This window comes from Delphinapterus leucas, chromosome 15 (assembly GCF_059928025.1).
Source record: "Delphinapterus leucas isolate spDelLeu-1000000601 "Yukka" chromosome 15, BTC_Dleu_Yukka2, whole genome shotgun sequence".
In the NCBI taxonomy this organism is placed as follows: domain Eukaryota; kingdom Metazoa; phylum Chordata; class Mammalia; order Artiodactyla; family Monodontidae; genus Delphinapterus; species Delphinapterus leucas.
In genome coordinates, this window is record NC_143143.1 from 6,221,291 (window position 1) to 6,229,886 (window position 8,596).

The 8,596-nt window shown below is 46.4% G+C and overlaps 1 non-coding gene across 1 annotated transcript; it reads left to right on the forward strand.

Moving 5' to 3' along the window:
* The first annotated feature begins 7,445 nt into the window (after window positions 1-7,445).
* On the forward strand, window positions 7,446-7,517 carry TRNAW-CCA (transfer RNA tryptophan (anticodon CCA)). Its single transcript has one exon. It is a non-coding gene; the product is annotated as a tRNA-Trp (tRNA).
* The last annotated feature ends 1,079 nt before the right edge of the window (window positions 7,518-8,596 follow it).

Here is an 8,596-nt window from a genome sequence, read left to right on the forward strand (position 1 = left end):
TGGTTTGTTGGTGTTTCTGTACCTTGTATTTGACTTCTATTTTGGCAACAGGCAATACAGTTATTTAGTTAAGCTTGGAGTGGTGTTTGGTAACGAAAAATAGAAGGCGACAGAAGTTTCAGCTGGGTGTGCTGTGTCAAGAATAAAGATTGATGGGGAGAACATTTCCTTGAAAAATGCCCTTTAATGTTTATTGCCCATGATGTTGGGGATGATCTGATTTAGGAATAACTGCTAAGAAGGAGATCTAAGACAGCAGGAAATGAAGCATGAAAACTCAGGGATTGACTCTTACTCCCTGAGATAGTACGGAATGTTGTGGGGTTTGCTCTTGAAAATTACTAACGTTAGCGACCACTGCAATCATACAGCCCCCGTGGAGTGAATAATTAATAAATTCATGAGAATTGAAAGCCAGGTTTTACCCTGGACCTCTGAACCCTCTCTTCGTTCCCAAAGGGCTCTCCATCAAGAAATCTGCGTGGGTAGGCAAGAGGTCGAGTCAATTTAAAAGTGTTAACAAAAATGTTTACCTTTTTATTTCTGCAAGCCCCTCCTCAAAGCCAATCCATCTAAGACACACCCAGCTTCTTCCCCTCCCAGATGTAAAGGCAGTGCCGTATTTCTTAATTCAGAGGTGCCACTTGCAGTGTTCCTTCATGTTTGTTCCCTTCTTAGTGGTGATGAGGCAAATGAAATCATTTGATCATAAGATGTCATAAGGTGTGTGATATTATGTTGAGCATCCCAATGGGAAACAGCTGGGAGAGTGAGTGCCTCATTTAACATGAAGACTTATTATAAAAATCCGCATGTACGGTACAGCAGTGTACTAGTGGTCTTCAGGGCCCTTAATTCAGAATTTGATGGGGTCAAAAACATTCCCTACTAGGCCTTGGTCCTTACCTTTCCACCCCAGTGTTTGAACTATGAACTCTGAGATACCAGAATAATCTGTTTAGCATACACTGCCCCCCCCAAGTAAAATGTCTGCCTCCACATCAATGACTCCCAAATTGGTTCCGCTTAGAAATGTTTTCTGTGTTAGGAAAAGTCAGGGACTGGATTGGCCCCAGACTGGCAGACTTTTCTCAGAAACTCTGCAGTGTTAAACCTACAGCTGAGGGACGGGGTAGTTGAAGAAAGTCCTTTGATGGAGAGAAGCCTGAGGTTATATCAGAGCTTCCAGCTTTCAGAATTTCTGCATTTGAATCAAGTGATTAAAGTCAACTAGTGGATTTGGGAACACAGGCTAAATGAGGTCAAGCGACACTAAGCCAGAGACAGCCCCTAGGCCACCGTAAAACACCCACAGAAAACTATCAGAACAGGGATATTCTAGGAACCCACACTAAACCGCCTTGACAACCTTCCATCCTGGCTCAAAGCTTCCTACAGAATATCACATACAACTTGCTAATCCCACGACATCCATTGAATGGCTACAGCTGCACCTACCTCCACATGTGGGTTCCTTTTACTGGGTGGGCGTGGGTAGATGTGGACATCAGCCTCCAGCTCCATCTCATCGCTGGGAGGGGGATGAGAGGGGCTCATTCACTCCTACTAAGTGGTAAAGCACAGGGGCCTGCCTCCACCCTGAATGTGCTTATAAAGACCCATTAAAAATCATTTTTAAAAAAAGACCTGTCAAAAGCTGAAAACTTTTCTGGACTGAAATTCAGTTGGCATTTCAGGCACATTGGTCCTAGTTGTTATTGGGGAATGAGATTTATGCCTTCTCATCCACTGGTACTAATAGGTCTTTGCACTTGAGCTGATTGTCTCTGAGGAAAGTTCAAGGATTCACTGGAAGCTGATAACCACAGTCCTAAATTTTCCGAGTTGCTAACACCAGGCGGAGTCTTTGATTCCACAGTTGTTTGCTGACTGCAAAGTTCACTTCATTTTGAAAAACTGGGAATGCTGTCCTGGGATTATTGATAGATGGGGCTGTACTGTGGGCCAGGAGAGCTGGACTCCAGTTGTCCATTCAGCCATCACCCATGAACTTGGACTTTACGTCTCTGGATTGAAGTTTTCTATTCCTACTGGGTGAATGATGCAAGGGTTGGTGAATTGTGCCTCATGATGACAGGGAGAGTTATGGTCCAGGATCACAAAAGTGGTGACCAGCTAATCATCCCCCTGGTAACTTTTCCAAGCCCTGCTTAAAACCCTACAGTCAGAAGGATCATGAGGCTGGGAGTTCACCATCCATCGTTATTCAGTCTGAAAATCAAGGTCAAGCAAACTGGTCCCTTTCTGCTTCAGGGGAAGTTTCCATCCTCCCTGAGAGGTCTTGGGAACCTGCGGTGCCCCTTGACAGGTGTCCCTCCACATCCGAACTCCACACCTGGCACTCTGTCCCCAGCGGGTGGGCAGAAGGGAAAGTCCCTCCAGCCTCGCCTGCTCTTAACTGAGTCAGTAAACAAAGGACAGCCATAGGGGACACCTCACGACTCTTCACCTGGCTAGGCCAGAGTCAAGCTCAATTCGGTCATCTTTCTCTCTGATTCTGCCCTATGCATTGGCTGTGGTTTGGCCGCACACCGTGGTTTCCCCTGCACTGCAGCTGAGAAGCCACCTGGGCGGCGCTGGTGTCTAGAGGCCCCGCCCGGTGACTCCCCTGCCCACTCCGGTCTCTCTCGGGCAACCACGGGCAGCATATTAGACCGAGGGTCTCGCACCATCCATTTGCAGAACTCCTTACTCACCCACCCCCTTAGCGATTTGACTTCTAGGGTCACTGTGATGGGTGTACACAAACACGGTTTCTGGAGACTGAAGTCATCGGCATCTCGTGCATTCACCCTGCCTGGGGTTCACTCCCCAGCACAGTTCTGGCTTGGTCAAAGTGGCCCCCACCTCACTCGCATCCTCCGGGCTTTTTACCCATTTGAAGTCTGAGACTTAGTTGAGATCCTTTGGGCCCCGAGACCTCTAATCATTCGCTTTATCGGAGTCACCCGCGTATTTCCTGCTAGAGAGACAGCTGCTAGACGGTTCTATCACTCCCTAGGCCCTGCATCAAGGCATGACCGCCGATTTGCACTTCAGGGGCGCTCGTGACCTCCACGGAGTTGATTGATCACCTTTCTGGTCCTAACACCAGGCGCTTCTCCACCTCCAGGGCGTGGTGAGCGATGCTGCAGCGGCGCGCCCTGGACAGCCTGGATTCGGGCGGGGAGGCCGGGATCCCACCTCCGCCCGCCAGCGCTCTGCCCTTCACCTTGGCGGCCCCTGCGCGGCTTTTGTGCACCTGTCAACGTTTCAAGCCCAGCCAGGTGTGGAGGACACATTGCCACCAAACCTACTCCCTACTCTCAACACCGGCCACTCGGGCCCACAGGGGACAGTCTCCTCCCCGCCCCGCCAGGCGCCCCGGGATGGGGATAGGAAAGAGGGCAGCGGGAGGGACACCCCCCCCGACTTCCGGCGCCGGCGGCTGGGATGAGAGCCGGAGTGGATACTTGGGTACTGAAAATCAATAAATGAATGTTTCTCTAATAAAATTATTTTCCCTAAAACCCCAACATCTATAACCAACCTCCTCTATGTTCTTCTAGCTTCTATTCCTCCTTTCACCTGATACTCTTGCCTAATAATTCATTGAGAAATAGATCTCATTAGGCGAGAGAGGAATCGTCCTCCCGTCACCCGATAAAATAATATGCATAGGTTTCCTTCTTTGCTGCATTATAGAAGGACATCTGTCCCCTTCTCTCGCTAGAAAAGCCGAACCCGAAATAAAAGATTTAGATTGCATCCAGTCCCACTGTGAAAGGGATTTGCTCTGTTAGTTACATCTTTCTTTCCGGCCTCTTCAAATTCTACCTTTTCAATTAAGCCTCTCTTCAGCATGCTAACATAGGCTTTTCTATCTTAAACGTTCTATTTTGCCACATTGCCCTCTTCAAGACTCCTATTTCTCTGGGTTACTTTGGAGTTAAACTTCTAATTTTTTTAAATCGAAGTATAGTTGATTTACAATGTTTCAGGTGTGCAGCAAGTGATTCAGTTATACAAACATACATCTATTCTTTTTCAGATTCTTTTCCGTTATAGGGTATTACAAGATATTGAATATGGTTTCCTGTGCTATACAGCAGTTCCTTGTTGTTTATCTGTTTTATGTATAGTAGTCTGTATCTGTTAATCCCAAACTCCAAATGGAGCTAAATTTCAAAAAGTGCTAGTCAACATACACTCAGAATTCTCACCTAACAGTCACTTTTTATTCCACTACACTTTTACTTCTCCCACGAAATCACTCCAAAACATTGGTCTTGCCATGGTCACCATTGACGTCCAGAGTGAAAATCCACTGGACAGTCTAGTTACCATCTTACTGGACGTTCTAGCAGCTGTCCAAGTAAATGCTCCTCTTGGCTCCTTAGAATATGCCTGGCTGAGCTCCTTTTATTCCCACTTCTCTCTTTTTTTTAAAGTAATTTTATTAAAAAATATATATATATATTTTTTGGCTGCATCGGGTCTTTGTTGCTGTGCACAGGCTTTCTCTAGTTGCGGCGAGCGGGGGCTACTCTTTGTTGTGGTGCGCGGGCTTCTCATTGTGGTGGTACCTCTTGTTGCGGAGCACGGGCTGTAGGCGCGTGGGCTTCAGTAGTTGTGGCTCGCGGGCTCTAGAGAGCAGGCTCAGTAGTTGTGGCTCACGGGCTCTAGAGCACAGGCTCAGTAGTTGTGGCACATGAGCTTAGTTCCTCCACAGCATATGGGATCTTCGTGGACCAGGACTTGAGCCCGTGTCCCCTGCATTGGTAGGTGGATTCTTAACCACTGCACCACCAGGGAAGTCCCTCCTCTCTCTCTTAATGTTCCTTCCCAGAAATTTTCACCAGCAAATATTCCCCTACCTGAATTTTAAAGTTTGAAGTGTGTCATAGTTCAATCCTGGGTCCTTTCTTTACATTGAGTCACCTCATCTTTTTCTAAGGCTTTGCATATCAACTCTGGTAATAAGCCTCAAATTTCTACCTCCTGCCAGAATTAGGTATACAACTGCCTAGTTGACTTTCTGACTTGGATGCCTCCTAGACATCGCATATTAAAAAATAATCCAAGGGCTTCCCTGGTGACGCAATGGTTGAGAGTCCGCCTGCCGATGCGGGGGACGCGGGTTCGTGCCCCGGTCCGGGAGGATCCCGCGTGCCGCGGAGCGGCTGGGCCCGTGGGCCATGGCCGCTGGGCCTGTGCGTCTGGAGCCACCTCTCCGCGGTGAGAGGCCCGCGTACGGCAAAAAAAAAAAAAAAAAATCCAACATTAAAATCTTGTTCTTTCCCCTCATTCTATCTTTATTCTAAGATTTCCCATCATTTTAAATAAATTGTACCACTGTTCACCTAGTTACTCTATTCCAAACTCCAGAGGCATTTCCTCACCATTTATCTCCTTGCATCATGAACAATCCAATATAAGTCTTGTGCATTGTTCCTCCAAAATAAAACTCCAAACAGTGCATTTCTTTAAGTTTTACTACTACCCTAGTAGTTTTAACCTTCTTTCTCCCCTGGACTATCCCATTAACCAGTTGGGGTAGGCAAGGATTAGGCTATGTACCTGGAGGTTTCGGCTTCAGCGAAATTTGGGGGCAGGGTGGACGTTTTATTTTATTTTTATTTCTGGCCGCGCCGTGAGGCTTTACGGGATCTTAGTTCCCCGACCAGGGATCGAACCCGGGCCCCCTGCAGTAGAAGCCCGGAGTCTCAACCACTGAACCGCCAGGGAATTCCCTGTTCTGTTATCTTTAAATCGATCCTCATTAAAAAGAAAAAATACATATATGTATAATATATATTACCTCTCTATATATCTTAGTAGGAGATATATCTAGAGATCCTTTACAACCACTAACTCTATATCTCTAATATAAAGGGACACCAGTACCACTTGCTATAATTTGAAAATAAAATACATTCTTGAAACAACAAGTATTTTTCTTCGTGTTGCAACTTTAACTGGGTCCGTCCAACCTCTGAGAAATACCGAGGAGTCTGACGGCCTGTTCTTCAGCCACTGCAGCAAATTCACTGCGGGGCATACAGTGCAAGCCTTGCCGTGGGTGTTCTTTTATAAATGACATGGGCCCTTCTAAACGTCTTCGAGGAGGCCTGGATATGGCGGGGGGGTGGAGAGGGGAGAGTGATGCCCTTCTGGAGCCCAGTATAGAACCAGAGGTCCTCGAGTCTTCAGTGTAAAGCATCCTCAACCAGGCTAGTCTGACTGCCTAAGGATGTGACACACAAACGAGGGAATATCTAAACTATTCTTTGTTCCCAACTCAAAGTCATCATTCTGTTCTGAAAACTCGGAAATGGAAGGTTCCGGGTTACGCCAGCAAGGAAATGGAGAGATCAGCCTTCTACTTCATCCAGGAGGCCTTTGTGATGCCCAGGTCGGGGACTCTGGCTGTCACACGACTCCCTGTGTCCAGAACCTCCCGGATGCCGGCTCCTCCCCACTCCACTCTGCCCAGCGAACAAAGCGCGAAATCTGTTATCCCTGGGCACCTCGACAGCGCAACCACAAAGCATTGATCTCCCCTCCCCCACCCCTCTGTTCTTTAACCTGAAAGATCACGTGGGGCGGCAAGATGTACAGAGCCGGGTGCCTGCAGGCGCTCAGCACTGCTTATTGTAGTGGTTTTTGTTTTGTTTTGTGTCTGATGAGATTTCTACAATGAATATGTTACTTTAAATTTTTTTTGTTTTTTTTAAACTTTTATGGAAATACAGTTGTTTTACAATGTGTTAGTTTCAGGTGTACAGCAAAGTGATTCAGTTATATATATATATATACACAAATATATAAATACATATATTCTTTTTTAGATTCTTTTCCATTATAGGTTATGACAAGATATTGAGTATAGCTTCCTGTGCTATACAGTAGGTGCTTGTTTATTTTATGTATAGTAGTGTGGATATGTTAATCTCACACTCCTAATTTATCCCTCTCCCCTGAATATGTTATTTAAAAAAAAAAAAAAAAACCTTCTAAGCGCCCTTTTGGTAAAGGGAAATAGTGTTCCTCCGCAGGTGTGACCCACGTGCAAATCCTCCCCGCGCTCCACATGCAGAAGCCCTGGGACAAGAGAACCCGGAGAGCTGATCACCTCACCCTGCCTCCCCGGTGAGCTGAGCTTCTTATTTTCCAGTCTCTTCCCAAACATCGTTCCTTTAAACCTCCGTAGGGGAAGTGGGGTTCCCGAATTACCAGGGCGAGTATCCCCTGAGCCCTCAGCTTCCCGCTTGCTTCATTTACATTTACGTCTCGCTTTGAATAGCCTCGTTATAAAAGGGACAAAGAACTCACAGTCAATCCCAAGCCGTAGTGAGTGCAGTAAAAGAAAAAAATACTGGACGCTGCACCTGACAACCGCTGAAATTGTCCCTCTAAGGCATAAAAAATAGGGCTAATCCCAAGACCTCGTGGCGCAACGGTAGCGCGTCTGACTCCAGATCAGAAGGTTGCGTGTTCAAATCACGTCGGGGTCAAGGTTGTGTCTTTTACTCTTGCCCCAAGGGATAGATTCAGTAGTGAACAAAAATAAACAAGCGTCTGTCTGCGGGCTCCCAGGCGTGGATTTTCTCCTTTTCTTTAGTCCAGAGAAACTTCTTGTGAACAACTCAGCAATGGACAGGCACTTAACAGAAAGATAAGGATGATCTGAAAGGGAAGAAAAACCCAGGTGAGCCGAAATTTAGGTCGTTCCATCCTTTTCCTTATCAGGACTAAGCTTCAGGTAGGACATCAGACGACTTCAGATAGGACATTAAAACGGCATGAGGAGACTTTGTTAACGAATTCACTCTGATGTGGACGTAGTTTTATTGGGTCCCCAGAAGGGTATGGCACAGTCTCTCTGGGTTGATATTTGAGTCATCTAGATGAAGTCAGTTTCCCTGTCCCCCCTCCCCACCTCAACTGCCACCACCAGACTTCATGATTTGAGCTTCCTCTGTTAAAAGCCCCTGAGCTTTGTGGTTAAAGAAGTTGATTCTAAGTTTATTATGTTGATGACCGAGCTCCTGAATTCTATGGGAGTGGAAAGCTACCCTGGCATTTACCACGTTGTCACTTAGGATTCATTTAAATGCATCTCTCCCAGAGGGATATGAAACAATCGAGTTCCAGATACAAACCAGTGGTCACGACCTCAAAAAGGAAAATCCAGGCTGGCAGAAATGGGGACAATTGCAGACTTATCAGGATTAAGCTTTCACTTAATTAATTAAGCCAACCTCAACCCCCTTCCATTTAAAAGTCTGTCCTTTGCTGAGTTCAATAAATAAATAGATAGGTAAATAATTCTCTTTTAGGGAGTTCCCTGGAGGTCCAGTGGTGAGGACTCCGCACTCTCACTGCGGAGGGCCTGGGTTCAATCCCTGGTCGGGGAACTAAAATCCCACAAGAAGCGAGGCAAAAAAAAAAAAAAAGCCTCCTTTTTAAAAGGTTGATGATTGGTGAAATCTCAGAATTGAGGGGTAATATCTACTTGGATACCAAAGTGATTTGAACCCTCAACCTTCTGATCTAGAGACACATGCGCTACCTTTGTGCCACGAAGCCACAA